Source organism: Saimiri boliviensis, chromosome 1 (genome assembly GCF_048565385.1).
Source record: "Saimiri boliviensis isolate mSaiBol1 chromosome 1, mSaiBol1.pri, whole genome shotgun sequence".
NCBI lineage: Eukaryota > Metazoa > Chordata > Mammalia > Primates > Cebidae > Saimiri > Saimiri boliviensis.
This window is the reverse complement of record NC_133449.1, coordinates 221,692,128-221,717,956: the sequence shown is the minus strand read 5'-3', so window position 1 is coordinate 221,717,956 and position 25,829 is coordinate 221,692,128. Positions and strand designations below refer to the sequence as shown.

The following is a 25,829-nucleotide window of genomic DNA, read 5'->3' as shown; positions in this document are numbered from 1 at the left end:
ATATTCTTAAAAATTAATAGGAATTAAAGTAATGGATCAAGGTGCCTGAACATTTTTTTAAAAACTTAATTTTTCTTGATGGTTTTCTCTTCAAAATGCATTTTTATTTTACAGAATTCATTTCCACAGTAATTCTTATTTCTTCATTCTAAGCTTTACCTTGTTGAGGATAGTCATTAGAAATACAATTGCTGGGGGGATCCCAAGATGACCCAATAAAAGGCAGCAAGAGAGATGGAGAAGCCGAGTGGTCTCAAAATTCCAAACGAGGTACCAGGTTCATTTTGTGGGTCTGGTCAGACAGTGGATATAAACCAAATAGGGTAAATTGCAGCAAGGTGGTGCACTGCCCCGCCCAGGAGGAGCATGCAACCAACTGGAGGACCATGGGATCTCCCGCTCTGGGACTTCAGTTTGGATACAGTGCTCTACCCAAGCCCTCTACAACCCACAGAACAGGAGATCTTCACCAGGCTGAAAAGCCTAGTGAACTGCCTGAACAGGACAAAACAGCAACTTCGGCACTGGAGCTGTCAGCATAGATCTAGGCAGAAGCACTGGCTGACACTGAGAAAGTCAAAAAGCCGGTGGGAGAGACCTACCTGCCCCCCCATAAGAAGGGAAATGGAACACAGGGAAACAGCCCAAGTGGCAGGACGGGTCCTCCCACTGCTGCACAAAGCCCAACAGGCCAAAAAATTCTCACTCCAGGGTAAGGCACCCAGAACATCAGTTAGAGAGTAACCAGGAATGCTTCAGCTCACTGGACAGAAGGGAAGCCGCCATTACAGAAAGCGGCCTAATTTTCCTGAGTAAATAAAAGATGCAGCAGCTCTGCTGAATCTGTGGCATCCCAGCAGTGCCTCCGCAGGATGACAAAGGAAAGGCTGCCTCCCCAAGCAGCTACCTGAGATCAAAACTACATAAATCGAAGAGATGGAGAGAAATGAGTGCGAGAAGAATGAAACCATCAAAAACCAGAACGTCTCTCCCCCACCATGAGTTCATGACTCCTCACCAGCAAGGGAACAAAGCAGGATGGAGAACGAATTTGACAAATTGACAGAAGCAGGCTTCAGAAGCTGTGTAATAACACTTATCTGAGTTAAAAGAACATGTTCTATCCCAAAGCAAAGAAACTAAAAACCTTGAAAAAGGGTTAGTTGAAATGCTAACTAGAATAACCAACTTAGAGAATAACATAAACGACTTGATGTAGCTGAAAAACAGCACAAGAACTTCATGAAGCATACACAAGTTTCAAAAGCCAAGTAGATCAAGCAGAAGAAAGAATATCAGAGACTGAAGAGCAAATCAATGAGACAAAACTAGAAGGTAAGAAAAGATAACAAAGAGTGAAAAGAAATGAACAAAGTCTTCAAGAAATACGGGGTTATGTGAAAAGACCTAATCTATGCTTGATTGGTGTCTTGAAAGATAATGGGGAGAATGAATCCAAGCTGGAAAACACTCTTCAGGATATTATCCAGGAGAACTTTCCCAACCTAGCAAACCAGGCCAACATTCAAATACAGAAAATACAGAGAACATCACAATGATACTCCTCTAGAAGAGCAACCCCAAGGCACATAATCATCAGATTCACCAGGGTTGAAATGAAGGAAAAAATGCTAAGGGCATCCAGAGAGAAAGGTCGGGTCACCCACAAAGGGAAGCCCATCAGACTCACAGTGGATCTCTCTGCAGGAACCCTCAAGTCAGAAGAGAGTGGAGGCCAATATTCAACATCCTTAAAGAAAAGAATTTCAACCTAGAATTTGATAACCAGCCAAACTAAGCTTCATAAGTGAAGGAGAAATGAAATCCTTTTGGACAAGAAATTGCTGAGGAATTTTGTCATGAGACCTGCCCTGCAAGAGCTCCTGAAGGAAGCACTAAACACAGAAAGGAAAAACCAATACCAGCCACTGCATAAAAAGAACCAAAAGGTAAAGACCAACAATGCAATGAAGAAATTATGCCAACCAAAGGGCAAAACAACCAACCATTAATAAAATAGCATGATCAAATTCACACATAACAATATTAACATTAAATGTAAATGGGCTAAATGCCCCAATCCAAAGACACAGACTGGCAAATTGAATAAAAAGCCAAGAACCATCAGTGTGCTGTATTCAGGAAACCCATCTCATGTGCAAAGACACACATAGACTCAAAATAAGGGATGGAAGAAGATTTACCAAGCAAATGGAGGCAAAAAAGAAAAAAAAAAAAAGCAGGGGTGGCAATCCTAACCTCTGGATTTTAAACCAACAAAAATCAAAAGAGACAAGGAAGGGCATTATGTAATGGTAAAAGGATCAATACAACAAGAAGAACTAATGTTCCTAAATATATAAGCACCCAATACAGGAGCACCTAGATACATAAGGAAAGTCCCTAATGACCTAAAAAGAGACTTAGACTCTGGCACAATAATAGTGAGAGACTTTAACACTCCACTGTCAATATTAGACAGATCAATGAGACAGAAAATCAACAAGGAAATCCAGGACTTGAATGCAGATCTGGACCAAGCAAACTTAATAGACATTTATAGAACTCCTAACCCCAAATCCACAGAATATACATTCTTCTCATAACCACATGACTCCTACTCTAAAATTAACCACATAATTGGAAATAAATCACTCCTCAGCAAATACAAAAGAACAGAAATCATAACAAACATGCTCTCAAACCACAGTGCATTCAAATTAGAACTCAGGATTAAGAAACTGATTCAAAACCGCACAACTTCATGGAAAATGAACACCTGGCTCCTGAATGTAGACTGGATAAATAATTAAACAAAGGCAGAAATAAAGATGTTTTTCAAAACCAACGAGAATGAAGACAAAACATACCAGAATCTCTGGGAAACATTCAAAGCAGTGTCCAGAGAAAAATTCCTAGAAATAAATGCCCACATAAGGAGCAAGGAAAGGTCTAGAATTGATACCCTAACATCAAAATCAAAAGAGTTAGAGGCGCAAGATCAAAAAAACTCAAAAGCTAACAGAAGACAGGAAATTACTAAGATCAGAGCAGAACTGAAGGAGATAGAGACACAAAAACCCTTCAAAAAATCAACAAATCCAGGAAGTGGTTTTTTGAAAAGATCAACAAAATAGATAGACTGCTAGCCAGACTAATTTAAAAAAAAAAAAGAAAAGAAAAAGAAAAAAGAGGAGAATCAAACAGATGCAATAAAAAATGATAAAGGGGACAACACCACTGATTCCACAGAAATAAAAACTACCATCAGAGATTACTACAAACAACTCTATGCACACAAACCAGTAAATCTGGAAGACATTGATACATTCCTGGACACTTGCACTCTCCCAAGACTAAACCAGGAAGAAGCTGAATTCCTGAATAGGCCAATAACAAGGGATGAAGTTGAGGCAGCAATTAATAGTCTACCAACTAAAAAAAGCCCAGGTCCAGATGGATTTATAGCTGAATTCGATCAGACTTACAAAGATGAGCTGGTCCCATTCTTTGTGAAACTATTCCAAATAATACAAAAAGAGGGAATCCTCCCTAACTTATTTTATGAGACCAACATCATCCTAATACCAAAACCAGCCAGAGATGCAACTAAAAAAGAAAACTTCAGGCCAATATCCATGATGAACATCGACACAAAAATCTTCAATTAAATATTGGTAAACAGAAGGCAACAGCAAATCAAAAAGCTTATTCATCATGATCAAGTAGACTTCATCCCAGGGATGCAAGGCTGATTCAACATATGCAAGTCTAAAAATGTAATCCACCCCATAAACAGAACCAAAGACAAAAACCACATAATTATCGCAACAGATGCAGAAAAGGCCTTTGACAAAATTCAACAGCACTTTATGCTAAAAACCCTCAATAAACGAGGCATTGGTGGTACGTATCACAAAATAATAAAAGCTATTTAGGACAAACCCACAGCCAATATCATACTGAACAAGCAAAAACTGGAAGCATTCCCTTTGAAATCTGGCACTAGGCAAGGATGCCCTCTCTCACCACTCCTATTCAATATAGTATTGGAAGTTCTAGCCAGGGCAATCAGGCAAGAGAAAGAAATAAAGGGTATTCAGATAGGAAGAGAGGAAGTCAAATTGCCTCTATTCACAGATGACATGATTGTATATTGAGAAGACCCTATCGTCTCAGCCCAAAATCTCCTGAAACTGATAAACAACTTCAGCATAGTCTCAGGATACAAAATCAAGTTGCAGAAATCACAAGCATTTCTATACACCAATAACAGACAGAGAGCCAAATCAACAGTGAACTCCCATTCACAATTGCTACAAAAAGAATAAAATACCTAAGAATACAACTAACAAAGGATGTAAAGGACCTCTTCAAGGAGAACTACAAACCACTGCTCAATGAAATAAGAGAGGACACAAACAGATGGAAAAATATCCCATGCTAATGGTTGGAAAGAATCAACATCATGAAAATGGCCATGCTGCCCAAAGTAATTTATAGATTCAGTGCTATCCCCATCAGGCTACCAATGACCTTCTTCACAGAATGGGAAAAAAACCACTTTCAAACTTCATAAGGAACCAAAAGAGGGCCCACATAGCCAAAACAATCCTAAGCAAAAAGAACAAAGCTGGAGGCATCACGCTGCCTGACTTCATACTATACTACAAGGCCACAGTAATCAAAACAGCATGGTACTGGTATCAAAAACAGAAACATAGACCAATGGAACAGAACAGAGGACTCAGAAGCAATACCACACATTTACAACCATCTGATCTTTGACAAACCTGAAAAAACAAGCAATGGGGAAAGGATTTACTGTTTAATAAATGATGTTGGGAAAACTGGCTAGCCATGTGCAGAAAGCAGAAACTGGACCTCTTTCTGACACCTTACACTACAATTAACTCCAGATGGATTAAAGATCTAAACGTAAGACCTAACATCATAAAAACCTTAGAAGGAAACATAGGCAAAACTATTCAGGATATAGGCATAGGCAAGGACTTCATGATTAAAACACCAAAAGCAATGGCAACAAAAGCCAAAATAGACAAATGGGATATAATTAAACTCCAGAGCTTCTGTACAGTGAAAGTAACAGTCATGGGAGTTAACTAGCAACCAAAAGAATGGGAAAAAATTTTTGCACTCTACCCATCTGACAAAGGGCTAATATCCAGAATCTACAAAGAACTAAAACAGATTTACAAGAAAAAAACAAACAAACCCATTCAAAAGTGGGTGAAAGATATGAACAGACACTTATAAAAGACATTGATGAGACCAAAAAACATATGAAAAAATGCTCATTATCACTGGTCATTAGAAAAATGCAAATAAAAACCACATTGAGATACCATCTCACACCAGTTAGAATGGCAATCATTAAAAAATCTGGAGACAACAGATGCTGGAGAGATGTGGAGAAATAGGAACAGTTTTACACTGTTGGTGGGAGTGTAACTTATTTCAACCATTGTGGAAGACAAGGTGGTGATTCCTCAAGGACCTAGAAATAGAAATACCATTTGATCCAGCAATCCCATTACTGACTATATACCCAAATAATTATAAATTGTTCTATTTCAAAGACACATGCACATGTACATTCATTGCAGCACTGCTTACAATAGCAAAGACCTGGAACCAACCCAAATGTCCATCATCGATAGACTGGATAAAGAAAATGTGGCACATATATACCACAGAATACTATGCAGCCATAAAAAAACCATGAGTTTGTGTCCTTTATAAGGACATGGATGAATCTAGAAACCATCATTCTCAGCAAACTAACACAAGAACAGAAAACCAAACACCATATGTTATCACTCATAGGTGAGTGTTGAACAATTAGAACATGTGGACACAGGGAGGGGAGCATCACACACTGCAGTCGGTACTGGGGGGCTAGCGGAGGGACAGTGGGGGTGCAGAGGGTGGGGAGGTATAATGAGGGGAGAAATATCAGATATAGGTGATAGGGGGATGAAGGTAGCAAACCACTTTGCCATGTATGTACTTATGCAACAATCATGCATGATCTGCACATGTACCCCAGAACCTAAATTACAATTAAAACAAAATACAATTAATATTATGATGGGTGATTTGGCAGACTATTACCTACTCATCAAAGCCCAGTGTCTCTTCTTCTTGGGGATACTGCTTGTCTATATTTCTTGTCTGCCCTTGCAGATAGGTATGTTCATGTCACTGAGTTCTAATCAGTAAATATGATTAGACATGATGTACACCATTTCCAGGTTTCCAAAATTCTCTCACATATATCTCTCTATATTCTTCTCCACTTTCATCTAGCTGGGATGGGAACAATGATGATGACTTTAAAAACTGCATATTGAACAAAGCAAGCCTCCTTCAGCTGGTCCCTGGATCAGCCCCTGAGATCTCTTTCACCTGAATTCTACTATCTTGCCTTCCCATAAAATAATATTATATGAGCAAGAAATAAACTTCTATTACATTAGCTTCTAATTTTGGACCCACAGATCTCCAAGGGGTCTATAGATTGAATTCAGGGGGTCTGTGAACTTGGAATGGGAAAAAATGTTATTTTCACTGTCTTTCTTATGTCAGTTTAGCATTTTCTTCTCTTAGGAGTATAGGCAACAAACCAGTATTAGCAGTACCTATGAAAAATATTTTTGTATCACACTACAATTGTAGCAAATATGTGAAATTTAATTCAAGATTCAAAAAAGTAGTAGTAATAAACCTGCTGGTATATTTTGTTATTTGGTGTTTTAATAAAGAAGCATCTCTATTATTATATCATAAATCATTTTAATATTTTAACACCGCATTTCAATATAATTAGTTTCTTTTGAAACTTAAAAATATTAATGTGTTTAAAAACATTATTTTGATAATATGCACACCTGGACATACAGAGTGAAATAATAAAGGTTGGAGACTCAGAAAGGTGGAAGAGTGGGAGGGGAATGATGGATGAAAAATTATTTAGCAAGTACAATGTATACTATTTGGGTTATGTTTTTCCCAAAAACCCAGACTTTACCACCACATAATGTATCCATGTAACAAAATTGCATTTGTACCCCTTAAATCTATAAAAATAAAAAATATATAAAATAAAAAGAAATCAAAACTTATTTTGAGAAGGGGTTCTAAGCTTCACTAGACTGCTAAAGTGGCTCTAATATAAAAAGTTTACAAATGCTTGTTTATATTATGTTTGAGCCATTTTACAATTCAGGATATTTTTGTTATACCTTTTAACATCACCCTAATTTATAGAAGCAATGAATGGTATTTCTGGGGATTTAGGGGTTGGTCATTACATATACATGAATTTATACACAAATCCTGTGAGGATATACTATTTATTGCAAATGTTTTTACAAGTTATTGTTCGTCTTAATTTTTTAAAGTTTGATGTATAATATTCAAACTTGATTGGTCAAATATGTTGATATGGTCAAATATATGAATCTCACATAATTTTTATATAGCTTTCCCATTTAAAAATTATTTCCCAACCAAAAAATCAGTTGTTAAAACACTGATTGGTTTTACAAGTTCTTAAAACCACTCACCAAGAGCATCTGGTGAGGGAAGCAGAGAGGGTGGGTGCAAGGGAAGTTCTGGAATCTCTGTTTTGGCTGTGTGCAGTCCTAGGTGGGTCAGGAGGCCGTGATGTGAAGAGCCTCAAGATCAGACTGTAAAAAAAGAGAAGCCGTTTTTCGAAGACCTGTATTAGAGCTAATGAGAGCTAGATTTTGAAAATACTTGGCAGCACCTCTTAGGTGCTTCATCAGTTTGTAAGACATGTGTCTGAAACTACTACCAGTTTGTTTTTTGAAAGATCCCAGAATCGTGTGCAGTTACTTGGTCGAGTGGGTCAGGACTCTGTCTTGAGACAGGTGGAAGGAAAAAATCCAGTCACAGTATTTTCTCTAGCAACAAATGAGATGTGGCAATCAGGTGACAGTGTAGTTTACCAAATGGACTGTGTCAGCCAAAAGACAACATGGTACAGAATATCAGTATTCCGGCCAGGCCTCAGAGATGTGGTATATCAGTATGTGAAAAAGCGGTCTCCAATTTATGTGAAAGAGAAAGTAGATTATGGTGAATACATGGATAAAAATAATGTGAGATGACAAGCAGCAACAATCATAGCTGATGATATTATATTTCTGAGTGACCAGACAAAAGAGGAGGAGTAGAGGATGATTTTTCTTTGGCCATCATTTGGTGCAGTCTTATTTCTGAAGCATGTGTAATCTTTGTAGTTTCCAAGGACAATAATTAAAATACTCTTTTACATTAAAAAAAAAAAAACCCACTCACCTAGGTGGGTGTGCTGTTGGGCAGCTGCACACGACTAGTGCAAGCATATCTAGGATTCCCAATTTTTTAAATACTTACCTATGCATTTTATTTGCATTTAATTCTTTCATCCACTTGGAATATATTTCAATCCCTGTTGTGAGATGAATAAAAAAGATGGATATTCTTTCTAACACCATGTTTTGAAGAATTTGACTTTTCCACCTCTATTTCTTTTGGAGCATGTGAAAGTTCTTTAACATATTTGAGTTTGCTTTTGAACCACTCCATGTTCACTGTGCACTAGTACCACATTTTAAAAGTTACTGTTTATCTTATAATATTGTTTCATATCTGACTGGGCAAGTTTTCTTTCATTAGTACCAATTTTTGGTGTGTTTGATAGTCCTAAGAAAGGTATCATTCCAAAAAAATTGCAGAATGTGCTCTCGGCAAAATGGAACTTGGTTTGACAGTTGCAGGAAAATCCTGTATTTCTAAACAAAGAATGATTCCAAGATTTCTCTGTATATTTGTTCCCAAAGAAAATATTTTATATTTCACCTACATATTTATGAGTGACTTCACATCAGCTTTCTCACTTAGACATAATATGTGAGAAGAAGAGCTCTGGAATACGAGTCAGAAATCCTCAACTTGAAACCAACTTTAATTCTTTGGAGGTGTCTAGCCTGAGACAGTTTGCTTATTGTTTTAGAGTTTTTGTTTCCTCAAGGGTAAAATATGAATGTAATTTCCATTCTACCTATCACACAGGACAGCTGTAAAGAATGAGATACTATATTTGAAATCTCTTTTAAAACTACATAGTATTACAGGTAACAAATTAGCATTTAATTAAAGTTACTGTTTTGCTGAAGCCAGAGATGTATTTACTCTTGTCTACATTCACCTTGCCACATTCTGTAGAGCATAATTTGATTTAAGACAGATATATCTTGGATATTATCCAAGAAGGTTTAGTTTTACTGGAGAAGCCAAAAAGATCTCAGTATAAGTTAGTCTCATGACAGGGGCTCTGAGGATGGTATTAGACACTGGTTAGAATTTACGTACTTTCCAGGGTGTGAATGGGATAACTGGGGAACAAAATTAATAACCTGGTCTGATATGACCCAAAGTTATAACTGGGAGATGAAAGTTAGGAGGGAGTTATACAAAGAAAATGAGAGCCTGGTTTTAGTTGTATCAAAGAAGAATCCTTTGGAATAGGGATTAAGATTCTAAATAATTAAGAATTGTCAAAGTGATACATGTCAAAGTCCATATTTACAAGAGTTTGTCAAACGCAGGTCAAACACAGTGGTGATATATATACATGTGTGTGTGTATATATATACACACACACATATATATGCTTATCTGCATTAAATGTTAACAAATATATATATATATGTATATATATATACACATTTAATGCAGAGTTGCATTTTATTTCCTCTCAAAACAAACACATTCTTGGAAGACAGTGTATAACACACTATGTCTTCCAAAATTATATGTACAAATTGTGATTGATAAGTTTTTACTCTAAAATTACCACGATGTGTGTATAGTCTGTGCTGTTGTTGTGCAGAGAATTACTGCAAGCATCAACAGAGGAATGCATTTCTTACAAATTGGCCAGTATTATAAACTAGTTTACAAAAACAAAGGGTATTTTTTTAAACAGACTCCATGTTCAGTCTTCTGTTGATCTTTTTAAAATAAAAATTAGGAGGGAACCAATTAGGAGGGAACGTAGTGAAGGAACTAGTATTTTATGGACACCTACTATGTATCGCCCATGCAAAGCAGTGTGTTACAATCATAGCACAGATGTTTCTATTCATAATAGCTTTGCAAGTTGATTTATAAGTTTACCATTGTTAACTTGAATAGGCAGAAAAAATATCCATACTGCGTGGCCTCTAGAACCTTCAAAACTAGGTTTGGAAGCTAATTCTGGTTCTTAGGCACCATAAAAATTACTTGACTTCTTTAAGTTTAAGGTTAATTTTTTCATTTCATTAAAATAGTGGTAATACCACCATTACTAATAAAAGTAATTATGATATTACTATATTATAATGACATATTAATAGTAGTAGGTAATAATAGTAGTGTGGAAGTAAGATAATACATGCAAAGAGTTTATTTATTGCCTCTTTTTTTTCTTAATACAGTTTCACTGTGTTGACCAGGCTGGAGTACAGTGGCACAATCTCAGCTCACTGCAACCTCCACCTCCTGGTTTCAAGCAATTCTCTGGCCTCAGCTTCCTGAGTAGCTGGGATTACAGGCACGTGCCACCACACCCAGCTAATTTTTGTATTTTTAGTAGAGAGAGGGGTTTCCCCATGTTAGCCAGGCTGGTCTCAAACTCCTGACCTCAAGTGATACACCTGCCTTGGCCTGCCAAAGTGTGGGATTACAGGTGTGATCCACCATGCTCGGCCTATGTATCACTTTTGAAGCAATAAATAACTGTCCGTAATTATTATTAAGACTCCAAAAAACTTTCCCTGGTGACAACAAAATTTTCCCACTATAATGAGTTTTAACAAATATTTTTCTTACCAAAATTTCTACTACAACTATGAAATTTCTAATTCATTCTGATTACTAATTGAATCTCCTTAATGTGTTCAGCATCACAAGCAGATAGGAATTCAGTCCCGCTTCATGTTAAATTTCTAAACTGCTGTCTTAATGCTATGGACTGAGTGAAGCTGGCTAATTCAACTGGCCGCCAGAAACAAACAAATATTCTTCTTAGCCTGACCTATTTAGCATTTAAAAAAACTATTTTAAAACAATACCTACATACAACATGAAATGAGCAGCTAGAGTTTAATATATTTGCAAAAAATAATTGAATTATAGTTCTTTAATTTCTCCAACAAAAAGTTTCTCAAAGCATTATAATTGTTAAAGAGAAGACTAAAATTCTTTCAAATTCAAGTCCACTGGTTTTCAACTCACTCGGGGAAAGATTGACGTTTTTGGAATGGCCCACAACGTTCTAAACAATCTTCCTCCCTTGGTGTTTTTCCTCCAAAATTCACACCTTTACCTCTAACACCTTGGTTTCTCCTCTCAGCACTAATTCTAGCTATACTAGTTCTTTCACCAAGACCAGAAGGCTCCTGTCTGCATCTGTCTTTTCCTATGCCTATTCCAGGATCTTCTTCAAGATACCCTGATGAATTCCTTGCTCACTTCATTTGGAAATTTACTTAAATGTGACTTTTTGGGTAAGGTCTATTTTGCTCCTCCACATAACTAACTTCCCCTTTCTTCAATGCCCTCTGTCTCCCTTGCCTATTTAATTTTCCTCTACAACACTTATCAACTATCTTATATACTTTGTATTTTGCTCATTTATTTTCTTTATTATCTATCTATATCAACATTATATAAGTTTATGATAGCAATGATTTCCATTTTGTTTATAGCTCTATCTCTAGTGCCTAGAGTTCCTGGCACATAAGAAGACACTTATGAAATCTTGACAAAATAAATGCATTCTTTCTTCAACTTTTAATTGATGACTTCCAATATGAAAAATAAATGGACAGTACCTTTTTATGTTAGTAGACACTTAGATGTCTACTTTCAGTCCAAGAACAAGAAAGAACTCTAGGATCTTGATTTATTTAAGAGGACATTCATACATAATGTTATACAACTGGAGGGAATGAAAAATGTGAGAAATGTAATGCTGGATAGGAGAGGCTGAGCTTAGGGGTACTGGAATCTTCAACCTCAGTGGAGACAACTAATTCAGTAGACAACTAATACAATAAATTATTGAAAGAAGTATGTAATAGAGAACTTCTATACCAAAATAAAATAGTGTTAAGCTAAGGAATAAGATATATTAAAACTGTAAGTAAAACAGGTATTGATGTTTTGTTCATCTTGATTGTTATATTGCATTATTTGGAATGAATTTTTTTAAAAAAAAAAACTTTTGTGGCCCTTACTTCTGGTTTAATGGACAATTTCCACTTGCATATCCAACAAAATTACCACTACTACATTTCTGCAGATCTGCTAGCAATATTTGTTTATTTTGTCTTTTATCTGCCTGATTTTTTAAAGCTCTATTTCAAGGCCATACAGCCCACCCTTTTATGTGACCAGATTGACAGGTTAATCCCTTTTCTAACTTTGAGAATGCTACCTAGACATCATTTTCAATCCTGATAATTGGTACAAACAGTATTGTGGGCAGAGTAAACGTGAAATGGAATTCGCTCAATTGTTGTGAAAGATGCAACATGGCATCTTATTAACACAATAAAAGCCTAATAAAAGCCTTTGCACCCATCAGCTGGGCTGTAATGAGCAAGAAAAATTTCTTCTATAAAATAGGGAGATGGCTTATCTTTAATAATCAATAAAAATTTCTGGAAAGGATGACGTTAAAGTGATCCATGAACTTCTTGGATTATGAAATCTTTCATCTCATGTATAAAGCCTGTGAGTAGCTCTTTGGAATAGTGAGGGGCAGAGCTTGTGACATCATCTCCCAGAGAAGTAAAGCTGTTTGCTTCTCATACAGACTTGTGATGACAGAGATTTGCATTTTGTTGCTTTTATTATTTCATTAATGTTGACTGTTTTTTTCATGGAAATAATTGCTAAAAATATTCTGTTTCCTCACTCAGATTCTTGTGTCTTGCTAAGAATGTTTTTCAGAAGAATGATTAAATCACTAATTACAATAAACACTGGCTTTGTAACCTTATCTAAGAAGTACAACTTCAATACTTCCAAATGTTATTTTTAATAACGCAGATTGTCTAAAAGTATAGTTAATCAAATTCAGAGTTGTCTCACATTCATGCCTCTCATCTACCTCATTCCATGACAGCAGAAACAAATTGACTTTTTATTTAAAATTTCTCACTTTTCTAAGTCATTACTTTCATTAAATTGCCTTCATAATATAAGACTAAAAGCTTTTTGATAAACAAAGGTCAAAAACATGACTTTTATTAAAAAATTAATATAACAATTTTTGCTGCATTTGAAGAAAGCACATACACAAAATAACTCGTGGGTATCCCGACCAATATGTTTCAACTGCATCTTCCCTTTCTTTCTATGTACACAAATGGTAACAAATAGGTGAAAATTTTTTTAAAAAGCCAAAGACTGAGAGCCAATGGTCTCTCTCTTGGTACAACTGACTGTGAGAAAAGAGATCAGAACTTACTCATGGGAAATGGCTGTCTCATTTTTCTCTGGTGTTCTAAGATATCCTTGCTTGTAAGAGCATTCTAGAAACCTGTAGATAATCTCATTTGAAGCTTTCTGTTCTACAATCAAGTTCCAAGAATCAATGTCCCACATTTACTACCTCATTTGTCTACAGGTTTTTGTGCTCAACATTTACAGTTCAGGAAAGCCCACTGCATTCTTACGGTTATATACTACTTTTAACTTTTCAAAGTGCTTTCAAAACAAAAGTGAAAAGTAAATGTGTTCCCTGTGAGAGTGGAATTGCCATATGTGTCCAGTTTAGATATTAAGAATGTTAAAGTAAAACATAATGCCCAATAATTTTTAAGTGTTCAAAATTTGTTGAACTTTATCAGGTAAACATGACATAACTGGTGAATCATATTTTCATGTGAGGCTCAGCCACCTGTAACATAAGTATCACTATCTATGCATGTGCTGTGCCGTGAGGCTTCTCAGCTACTTATACAAATGCAAGTTAAAGAGAAATAGAAATCTTCTCCTCAAATATTTAAATTCTAAGGAAAAATTTGTTTCTAGATTTAAATGATATTTCCATTTTCATTGATTTCTTCTATTTCTTTGTAATATAATTGTTCTTACCAAGTATTTATCAACAAATTATGCCTTTCTTTCTTTAAAAAACTCTTGATTTTTTATTTTAACTAGTAGGCAATCATCTGTCTGCTGAAGAATATTGTAAACAGAATAATGCAATAAATTTCCATAAATATGTACCTTGTTTATCATAGTGGTGTACAAAATATTTTCTAAAGCTGTATGTACAAAGTCAACATGAACTGAGTTAAAGCACAGGAATGATTCATGACATGATATGACAATATATTTAAATAAATGTCTTTGTTATACGATTTTTCCCTCACTTACTTGTGAAGACATAACCAAAAAGTGAAGTACTTGATGATCTAATATAATATCTTATAAAAATTAATTGTTTGAATACAATGAAATTTCTTGTTAAATTACCTTTGCCAAGATATTAAGATTTTGTTTTGCCTTTAAATAATTATTTTTGGGTTTTTTAGATCTGTTTTTGAAACTGAAGAATACAATTATAAAATGACATGTTTAAGGCCATGGATAAAAACAGTAAATTATTAATAATTATTATAATAGCTACATCTAATATTTGGATTTACATAGTATGTGTCTTCATGTAACTACTAGATAAATTTATTGCTAATTTTATGTAGATGGTCCACATAATCTAATCTCATATTTTGCTAAAAACAACCAGATGGTCAATATATTTTTTAGATTCTGCCTGAGTCAGTCACTGTATATCATCTATTTCCCCAATGGACCATAAGTCTCAACCTTATTCTGCCCCCATCCTACCCAAGGACTTTGACTTACTTTTATCAGCAGTAATAACTTACTGTGGTAGTACTTCTTGGTAGAGTTGGAGGAAAGAGAAAGATAAAACAAACAAACAAACAAAAAATGGTGATCTGAGACAAAAAGAGAAAAGTGTGACTAATTCAAATAATCTACAACCACACAAAATGATCTGATGAAACTTGCTTTCTACCTGTAAATTCACTCCCATCATATTTTCTAAGGTAAATCCCAAGCTAAGACAAGAAGGTATTTGAAGTAGTATGGATTAATGTTCTGGCACTTGATGCCAGCTTCTTCATGAAGCTACCCTAGAAGCAGTTGAAGAAACATATTTTTAAAACATGTATTCCTCTATCTTATTTCCAAGTCCCACTGTCAACCTTGAACCTTCATTTAGCTGGAGTTTGGCCAGGTTATGCAGTCACGTTCTCAGCAGGCCTTCATCTCCCCAACACTGGGGCTCTGCCATGTTCTTCCTTACCTTCTCCCTACGGCTGTATTGTTTATTCAGGCTTATAGCATAAACGTAGCATTTTAGAGATGAAAAGGCATTAAAGAATCATTAAATTTAATATCCTCCTTTCAGGAGTTTGGAAACGAGAAGTCAAATCAGAGATCAAATTTTCCCAATTGAGTACTAAAGGCATAGCTTGAGTATTGCTCATCATACAATGCTTTTCCTTCTCACCATGACTACTACTAGCATATTTCATACAAAGTAAGTTCTTTCTCATCTATGTTTCCTCCCTTCTCAATTACTCTTCCTTCTGTGTGTTATCTTCTGTCTTGTTCTACCAGCAGAGAGATGTCTTTCTTGAACAAAAGGCAGGTCAGCAGCTGTATTCAGGTACAAATGGTCTGCATTCAGACCTCCATTTGTCAAAGAGAAACTTCTCGTTATTTCTAAATTCAGAGAACCTAGGACGTATTTGGCATTCTTTGAGCATATAGGAAACAATGTAATTTATCTCACTGAAATACAGAATTAAGAGACTGATTTCGAAACCTGTTCCCATCTCTAACTTTCTATCAGCTGACCTTTTCCTTATGCAACTGCTGCTACTATCAAAATCAGTCACATTTGCTTTAGAAATGGTCAAGGTGTGAAAGTCTGGCACTTAAACTATTTTCTCCCATGAAAACAGTGTGAGATATAGTTGAAACAATACTATTATTAACATTATTTAACTTCATTATACATTAAATAGACTTTCTTTTTCATTCTTTTTCAAGAACGTAATCAGCAGACACATATAATTTCAATGAAAAACAATGTTCTCAGATCCAAATAACCCATTTCAAAATTAACATTTTTACTCCTGTAATCCATTAAAAAGTTCACAACTACCAGAATTTACCAGTTTAAAGTAGACTGCATTTCTTGTTGTGATGTTTGTGAATGGTGTTTCAATATAATCGCATTTCTTCCTTTTGAATTGTCTTTTATAGCCTTGACAGTCAAGGGTTTATATATAAACATAAGTAAGAAGAAACAATTCATTATCAAATGTCTGTTAAAGCTCTTTCTTCTTTCTTGATGGATTAGAAAAAACAAACATATGATGTTAGAGCAAAAGATAGGAGGCCAAGGTTCTGAACAAAACTGGCCAGGGACTGCCTGTTTGACCTTAGGTTGGTTATTTCAGCTTTCTGTGGGTCAAATCCCACATCTACCAAATACCCTCAGTCTTCGCTTATAAAATATAGGAAAGTCCTTGAGAAACTGCATTAAGAATTACAGTGCAAAGGAGGCTTATCATTGAGAGGAATACATTAAAGGGCTCATCTTCCACCTTTTGTGCTCATAAAATCAACCCGTGTTTCTGGAAATGCATGCACTGTCAGGGCTGTAAAAAAAAGGATGTATTTAATACAGCAAAGTGTTTTACTAACTAAATGTTGTGTGTCATGGTTCAGTTGTAACTGCCTAAGGGGTTCACCTTGCCTGCTGCCTAGACAGAGCTGATCCATCAAGACAAGGGAATTGCAATAGAGAAAGAGTAATTCACACAGAGCTGGCTGTGTGGCAGACCAAAGTTTTTTATTACTCAAATCAGTCTCCTCAAGCATTTGGGGAGCAGAATTTTAAAGGATAACTTGGTGGGTAGGGGGAAGCCAGTGAACCAGGAGCACTGATTGGCCAGAGATAAAATCACAGGGAGCCGGAGCTGTTTCTGGGTGGAAACCTCAAGATCAGATGAGCCAGTTTACTGATCTGGGAGGGGCCAGTTAGTCCATCAAGTGCAGGGTCTGAAAAATATCTCCACCACTGATCTTAGGAGCAGTTTAGGGAGGGAAAGAATCTTGTAGCCTTCAGCTGCATAACTTCTAAGCCATAATTTCTACTCTTGTGGCTAAGGTTAGTCTTGCAAAGGCAATCTAGTCCCCAGGCAAGAAGGAGATCTGCTTTGGGAAAGGGATTTACTGTCTTTATTTAAACTATAAAGTTTCTCCCGAAGTTAGTTCAGCCAGCACCCAGTAATGAACAAGAAAAGCTTGGAGGTTAGAAGCAAGATGAATCAGTTAAGTTGGATCTCTTTCACTGTCTCAGTCATAATTTTGCAAAGACAGTTACAATCCCTCCCTTTCAGTTTTATAACACCTTCATCTTAGGGTGGAAGCTATGACAATAGGAAAAGGCTTTCAATTGCTCTGGCTTTTTCAGGCTGACAGGAGACATAGTGGGAATGGGAGTGAACCCCAAGGTGAGAAGAGTGGAACTGCTTTGCAACTGTCTTAGTGTACTCAGGCAAGCCTGATGGGCTTTCAAGACTTGCATGGCAAAAATTATTAGTACTCTCATCTATAGTTTTACCGCAGTGATTAAGTAAATAGCCTACTATAAGGTAAATAACAAGTCCTAGGATGAGAAGCACAATATCCAATTTTAAAAGCAAAGATTTAAAAACATTAGTTTTTGGGGCTTCCAACCCACAAAGAATTTAGAATTTAGTCTAAACTACAGAAAAACCTCAAGAACAGCTAACAACAACAGTGTACCATAGTTTTTATTTTGAAGCATAATTTTTCTCTCTCCAGCCCCATTTTTATTAAAAACAAATCATAATGGAACTGATTTATTTACAAAATACACTTTAGTCTTACTGCACTTGGCCTGATTATTTGCATAAAGTGCAGCAAGAATAATTATTTTTCACTTAGGCTTTTTAAATTGGCTTTGATAGAACTCTGTTACATGAGGTATCTCAGATAAGACTTTTTTAAAAGCTAAGCCTAGATCAGACACAGTGGCTCACATCTATAAACCCAGCACTTTGGGAGGCCAAGGCCTAGACAGATCAGCTGAGATCAGGAGTTCAAGACCAGCCTGGCCAACATGGTGAAACCCAGTCTCCACTGAAATACAAAACAAAACAAAACAAAAAAAACATTAGCCAGGTGTGGCAGTGGGCACATATAATCACAGCTACTTGGGAGGCTGAGGCAGGAGAATCACTTGAACCTGGGAGGTGGGGGTTGCAGTGGATTGAGATCATGTCATTGTACTCCAGCCTGGGCAGCAAGAGTGAAACTCCACGAGGAATAAAAAAAGGTGAGCCCAGCCATGGGTTTGTACCCTCAAATACCTATGAATTGGGCAACTTCCTTGATTCTTGAGGTCCCAAGATAACTTGGGGTTCCTGGGCCTGTTAGAAAGTGATATTCTTTTCTTACCGTAAGTGAGCAACTTTGTCAGGGACTCTGTGTAAACAAGGTATGAGGCCAGATTCCCCAATGGGCTTTAATTTGCTTTATTAGAGCAAATTAAATTCTTTTAAATAATTAATTCTTTTAAAGAATTCAACCTTGAATTCTTTAAAAGAAGCATGTGATTCTAGTCAAAGCCTTGGTAAAATAACCAATTTCTCCAACTGTGTCCTGTTACAAAAGAAAACAGATTCTTATTGCACTTATGCAATTATCTATGCTGCCATAAATTGAGTTTCCAAATTCGGGAGAAATCAGGAAAAGAGGGACAAATATGCTCCAAAGTTTGTTCATAGGAGTATATTTTACTCACTTATTAAAAGTTGAAAATAACTCTAAAGAAATAATTTCTCTTGACTCTGATAACAAAAGGTTTAGCAATGTTTAACACATTAGTTCTCTATGAGACTCCTAGAAATTTGACTTTTTCCTCTATTTCAATAGCACAATTTTTAAAGTTATATGAAACCTGCACTTACAGTCCTAGATCTGATTATAAAATGCCTTTTGAAAAGACAAAATGTCTGTGCATGACGAAAGTCTATAGCCACGATTAAAGCTACAATTGACTAGAAATTTTGGTTACTTCTGTGGCATACAATAATTTTACATAATAATTATAATTATTAATAATGTACACTAAATTATATCAACATTGTAGAAATTTCCCATAATTTTGGAACCCATACTAATAACATATTTATATAAATACAGTCCAAAGTAAACCAAACACCATTCACTTTCCTAATCAAAAGTTTTTAATCTATTCTAATATCACAATCTCTAGTGTTATTAATCAGAATCCTGCATTTAAGAGCGCCTGTTAAATTTTATAGCTGACTATAAAACCATCTTTTAAAGAGGACCAAAATGAGACAACAATTGTCCGTGGTGACGAAAACATTTTGGGGCAGCCACAGGTAAAAATATGATTGCCAAGGAAATTTGTTACCTCTGTGGCACACAGTTTGTTAACATAATAATTATAATTATTACTGATGACATATACTAAGTCATATTAGAATTATAGGAATTTCACATAATTTTTGAACATATATCAATAATACATTCACACAAATATAGGCTGAATAAAGCAAAACATGATTTCCTATTTGACAATGTTTCCTGTATGATTTTTGCACCAAATAAGCCAAATGTCATTTTTGGACTGTAGAGGACCTAATATATAAAATATTAAGTAAGAAAGGTACATAATTTATAATTTTATTTTGGAACATTTGTCAAATGCAAAGCTTTAAAACATTGTATATCACAAAATAGAATCTCAGATCACTGTAAGCCATTCATTTGGCCACAATGATAACTGAAAAAAAATTTTTTTTTTAAAGAAAAACCTTTATTCTGATAGAGGAGACTTAGCTTTCCAAACAAGACCCAACGAAGATAGCATGAGGCCAACTGAATCTGTCCCTTCTCTCTGTCCCTTCCTTTTTTTTCTTGTCATTTACCCAAAAAAGAAAACAAAATGCTTTCATTATCTTTTAACAGTACATAAAAATTGTCTTCAAAAGAGAAAATCAAATTTCATGTTTACATTAGTGCATCTTTAATGTTAAAGCTATTTTTAAAATAAAATTTTATATCTCTATCGAGTTTTAATTAGATTGACCATAAGGTCTGATTTTCATAAACCTTTTAGAACCCTTTGCAATTTTTCATCTAATGGCAGATCAATTTTCTAAGAAAACCCTGTTATTTAGACATATGGGCCCAGATTCTAGCCCCACACCAGTATGATTTATGTTTTCACCTAAGGAAAAAGCTAAATAGTTTTTCTTTTAAATCTTAGCCAACTTGTTTATACCTCCAGAATTTTTACAAGATCAACCCTTTACGAACCCTTTTCACTTTGCTAAACCTTCCGTTTTGTTCTGTTACTCTTTTAGGTTAATACAATCTTTAAAACCCTCTAAACTAGACCACATAACTTGTATGTAAAACTGCTTCCCTGGTGGTCTCAACTAGATGGTACAATGTTAACTCTTAGCAACTTTTATTTTTAGTGAAAAACCTGATAAGTAAGCTATTTTAGTTATGTTCTGGGATGGGACCTAGGACATCAGACAGAAATAAAGTCTGACTTCTTTTAGCATAGCTAGCAGGTATGGCTCTCCGTATGTCCCCAGGCCTTATCTATAATCTAATGTTCCAAAGTAGGTAAATCAAACAATTTTCAAAAGTCAAAGAAACAGTTTGACCTTAATGCATTAGGCAAATCTGATATCTGACCTTAATTTAGACCAAATGTCTACATTTTCAAGACTTTTATTTTATCAATAATCTTTAAAACTGTCTTTATTTCCAAAAGATTGCTAAAGCCACAAGAACAAAAAGGCATTAAAGTTTCTATTTTTCTAACCAAATATTTGAGTTAAGCACTTATTTTTCTAAAGCAATTAATCAAAACTCTTTTATATATAAACAAACAACGCATATAAATACACAGACAGAGAGAGAGAAGATTCAGCACTTGGAAAATTTTTCATTTACCAGTTTCTTAATTAGATTCCTGGCTTCAGGGTGGAGACCTTGGAGGAACAGGGCCTGGAAAGCATGTGTTTCTAGGGCCAATTAAGCAGCAAATAAGCAGCTGAAGGCAAAGACAGATCCCCCAAATTAAGAGTTCTATTTTATACTGGATCCTGGATCAAAAAAAGGAGGGAAATATTACAAAAGAAGACAGTGCAGTGCTTCTACCCTTCATTTAATTGCAAGGCAACCCAAGCCAATCAGTCCATTTTGTAATCAGCCCATCTCTCATGGGAGTCTCATCTCCCAGAGGGGGATGGAGATGTTTCCTTATCTTCCAGGTGATCGAGAGTGTGCTCTCTAATCCAAGTGGGCAGAGTCAGGTATCCCTCCATAACTACTATTAGCCATCCCTTAGAGTATATTTCCTACCTAGTTATTACACACCAAAGCTGTCTTATAATGCAAAGTAATTTTTGATACCCTGAAAACTCAAAACTGTCAGATAACACAATGCAAAACAGAACGGAGCCTTTGATTTTGAGAGAGATACATCCACTTTTAGTTCTGGGGTTTCATGAGGAAAACAGAGGTTTCTGTTTTGTTTTGTTTTGTTTTTCCAATAATGGGTCTGTGGTACCCCTTTTGCTTTTCCCAATAAGTACCAACAAAAAGTTATCTTAGGCCCTCTCATGTGTTCATTAAGAGTGTCAAGACAAAAAAAAAAAAAAAAAAAAAAAATGGAGAAAAATAATTCGGTCGACTGAGAAGAAAAAACCTTTTTCCAGAAAAACAAGTTCCAAAAAGAGGAAAACATGAAGGCCTTTTAAATACATCTGTAGCTTGTTTATTCACTTTTTATTAAGCTGACTTTAAAAAAGGAATCCTTTCGAATCTCTTCTTACCAGACTTTAGCCATGCCAAGTGGCCAATGTTTCTGTTGAACTTTGAACTTTACCAAAGGTGACCTGCTAGTTGCTTTAAATACGTGGCAAGCAGTTTCTTTTCTTCCAGGATTTAGAATCTCCACAAGGTAGTTCAGAGAAAGAAAAATTCAAGAGACGAAATCAGAAGCTATCTATAAGGGAAAATAAACCTCAATAAATGGCAAAGTTACACAAATAACAAACCAAAAAGGAATCATTCCAGAGCCCGCAACTGAACCCAGGCCACCACTGTCAAAAGATAAAGCCTTAGCTACTGAGCCATACAGCATTGAGCAAAATTTCTATTGCTTTTCCCAGAAGGAACCTAGAGAAGCCAATTTCAAGCTTGCAAGGCTTTTAACTGCTCAAGAAAAAAATTTAGGGCTAATTATGACCTGAACTTCCAAATTGCTGTCCTCTGGGTCACGGAAACCAAAAGAAAGTATCCCCACATGGTCAGAAGTTTAAGCTTTTAAGAACACAAAATAAGACAGATAAATTTCATACAGTATTGGCTTCAGAGACCCGTAGCAAAGTTTGCAACTGACCAGCCTGCCAAGCTGACTTGAAAAGCAGGCTTATAGGGGTCCTAAACTCACATTCTATCCTGTGATGCCTCTTTCTCCATTACAGAATACAGAAAGACAAATTGTTAGCACAAAGTACACCAGATTTGCTATAGCCTAAGACTAGTCTCACAAGTCCTTTTCTCTATTAATCAAACCGTTGCACAGGCGACAAATAGTTTACTGTTTATCCAGAGAGAGAGAGAGAGAAAGACCAGAAGTGTGGCCAGTAAGAATTTCTTTGCCTTTTTGCTGGCATACCAGGTTTCTGGGTTCCCTTTCTCTGCAACTTCCAGAAGAATGGAACAGCTTCTGATGACCTTGCTCACTTGTGCTATAGCTGTGGGGTTCAGGCAATTTTATAAGAAAAAAATTCCCTTTATTGCTTTATGGAACCAAAGACAAGATTCTCAGTTTGCAAGATGCTGCCCAACAGGCTGCATGGGGAACAGAATTAACATTTTCCATCTAAGCAAAATGCATGTAACAAAACGGACATTAATCACCTCGTTTGGTGCCCAATATCAGCCTGGCAAAGCTCAAAGTTTTTTCCATTGGTTCCCATTGTCTTTGATCCACTCTAGGTGGGGATGGTGACATCTAAATGATAATTCACGATGGGATCTCTGGGCAAGGGGAAGAGCAGATAATTACCCTGAGAGAAAGGCCTGTTGAGCCTTCTTTAGAGCTCATCAAATGTGGGCAGACAAATAAGGAGGGTTCTCTGAGTTAGGCCTGTTAGATTTCCATCAGCAGTCCCCTTGAGATCTCTTCCACATATACAAACACACACAAAGATGAGATGGACAGAAGGCCTTCCAAATCAGATCCCTAACCAAAAACTCCAAGAGTATCCCTTCTAAGCTATTATCCTATTCTCTGAGAAACTTCCTCAAAATCTTCCTGATTGAGCAGAAGTATTCCAAACCAGGACTCTTCCTACTAGTTAGAAAGAGCCAACTGAGACGCCCCACCCACCAGGAGCTGAACAGACATCATGTAGTGGGGTTACAGACACAGACACCCCATAGTGGAGCGACAAACAGACACCCTGCAATGGGGCTACAGACATTCCACCATACGGCTACAGAACTAGTCAGAAGAAGGAAAGAGATATTGGCAGCACCTAAGATACTCAGCAATCCCGACCCCCAATAACCATGGGGCTACAGACAGACAACCTGTGATAGGGCTACAGTTAAGGAATATCTCTCCAGGACTTTCTCCATTGCGGTTAAATCCATGCACATTGGGTTGGCAGCACCCCGCCAGTAGGGAGAGTATCAAAGTCAGTCCCCACTCCAAGAGAACTAGGCAGCAACTGGAGCTGGCTTCTGAATCTATCACTGGAGGTGGGGGCACTGAACCATGGGAAGATAGCTACAAGGGCAATCCTGGACAAGCCCCCAAACTTGTAACTACCCAAGGAGTTTACCTTGGCCATTGCCTAGACTGAGCCAATTCATCAAGACAAGGGAATTACAGTAGAGAAAGAGTAATTCATACAGAGCCAGCTGTGTGGGAGGTTTGAATTTTATTATTACTCAAATCAGACTCCCCCAGCATTCAGGGAGTAGAGTTTTTAAGGATAACTTGGTGGGTGGGGGCAAGCCAATGAACCAGGCATGTTGACTGGTCAGAGATGAAATCACAGGGAGTCAGAGCTGTCTTTTTGCATTCAGTCAGTTCCTGGATAGGAGCCACAAGATCAGGTGAGCCAGTTTATGGATCTGGGGAAGGGCCAGCTGATCCATCAAGTGCAGGGTCTGAAAAATATCTCCAGCACTGATCTTAGGAGCAATTTAGGGAGGGTCAGAATCTTGCAGGCTTCAGCTGCACGAGTCCTAAGCCATAATTTCTACTCTTGTGGCTAAGGCTAGTCTTACAAAGGCAATCTAGTCCCCAGGTAAGACAAACAGCTGCTTTGGGAAAGGGCTTTTACCATCTTTGTTTAAACTATAAACTCAATTTCTCCCAAAGTTAGTTCAGCCTGTGCCCAGGAATGAACAAGAACAGCTTGGAGGTTGAAAGCAAGATGGAGTCAGTTAAGTTAGATTGCTTTCACTGTCTCAGTCATAATTTTGCAAAGGCAGTTTCACAGTTACTGAGGAAGAAGGGCAGAGAATATTTTATCTGATGAATCTGTGGAAATGCATCTTTCTATAGCCAAAGAAACTGCTCTATCAGAAGGAGAAAGCAAGGATAATATGTTATATGGGCATATTTCTACTTAACAAAATCTAGGGAAAGCTAATTGTTCCAAGTTAAGATCAGAAAGATATGACAAAAGTGAAAAAGGTGAATTTGTTTTAAAAATCTTTCCAGTATTTGGATACACAATGAACAACTCATCCAGGGGCCTATTTTTGCACAGGGCCACAAAGACTGGTAACTGTTTATGAGTGGGCAGAAGGAACCCAGAGAGAGTAATCATCTGGCAATTCAGAAGCAGACTGCAGGCATGCAGGCAAAGGGTGGGAGCTTGCAGCTATGATGGGTAAAATCACTGACTTTAGTTATCAAGACCAAAGGTTAAATATATGTTTGCTTTGTTAGGGATGAATCAGACTGAACAGCAATTGTCTCTAGTTGGGTAAACCGAGTAGAATGGCTACGTGTTGTGAGTACCTGGAAAATGTTGTCCTGTGTGAGACTGAAAAAAAAAAAAAAAAAAAAAAAAAAAGTCCCTACGACCGTCTCCATTGGCCAAGCAATCTTGTGGCAAACACTTACATAAATTATACAAACATTGTGATGCCCTTCATGCCATGTTGTGATGCAAACTAGTTAATTAATATTATTGATATGAAAGAAGAATGAGTTGATGAGTTGAAAATGAGATATCAAATCCACATAATTAAAAATATTTTGATTTAGAGGAATGATAAGACAAGTGTCTCTAATATAGAAAGAGTGTGACTTCAGACAGGTCAGCTCAGTGTGTCTCTATTAACAAACTACTCTAAGTCTGATACTGTAATGCATTGTGAGGGATAAATTCATGGGAGAAGAATCCTCAAGAAAAGGAGGCCTTTCCTCAGGGGGAGGGAAATTAAGGTAACAAAAATTGGATTTTCAAATACTATATTGTAGGGCCAAGATTATAAATCTCACAGAAATTTAAAGAGATCACTCAAAATAAAAAATGAAGTTAAAAGTTTTGATGATCCATTTTACATTTGATCAGTTGGGAAGCAAT

The 25,829-nt window shown here is 36.4% G+C and overlaps 1 pseudogene; it reads left to right on the top strand.

Moving 5' to 3' along the window:
* The first annotated feature begins 366 nt into the window (after nucleotides 1–366).
* Nucleotides 367–8,222, top strand: LOC101039740 (single-stranded DNA-binding protein, mitochondrial-like; annotated as a pseudogene).
* The last annotated feature ends 17,607 nt before the right edge of the window (nucleotides 8,223–25,829 follow it).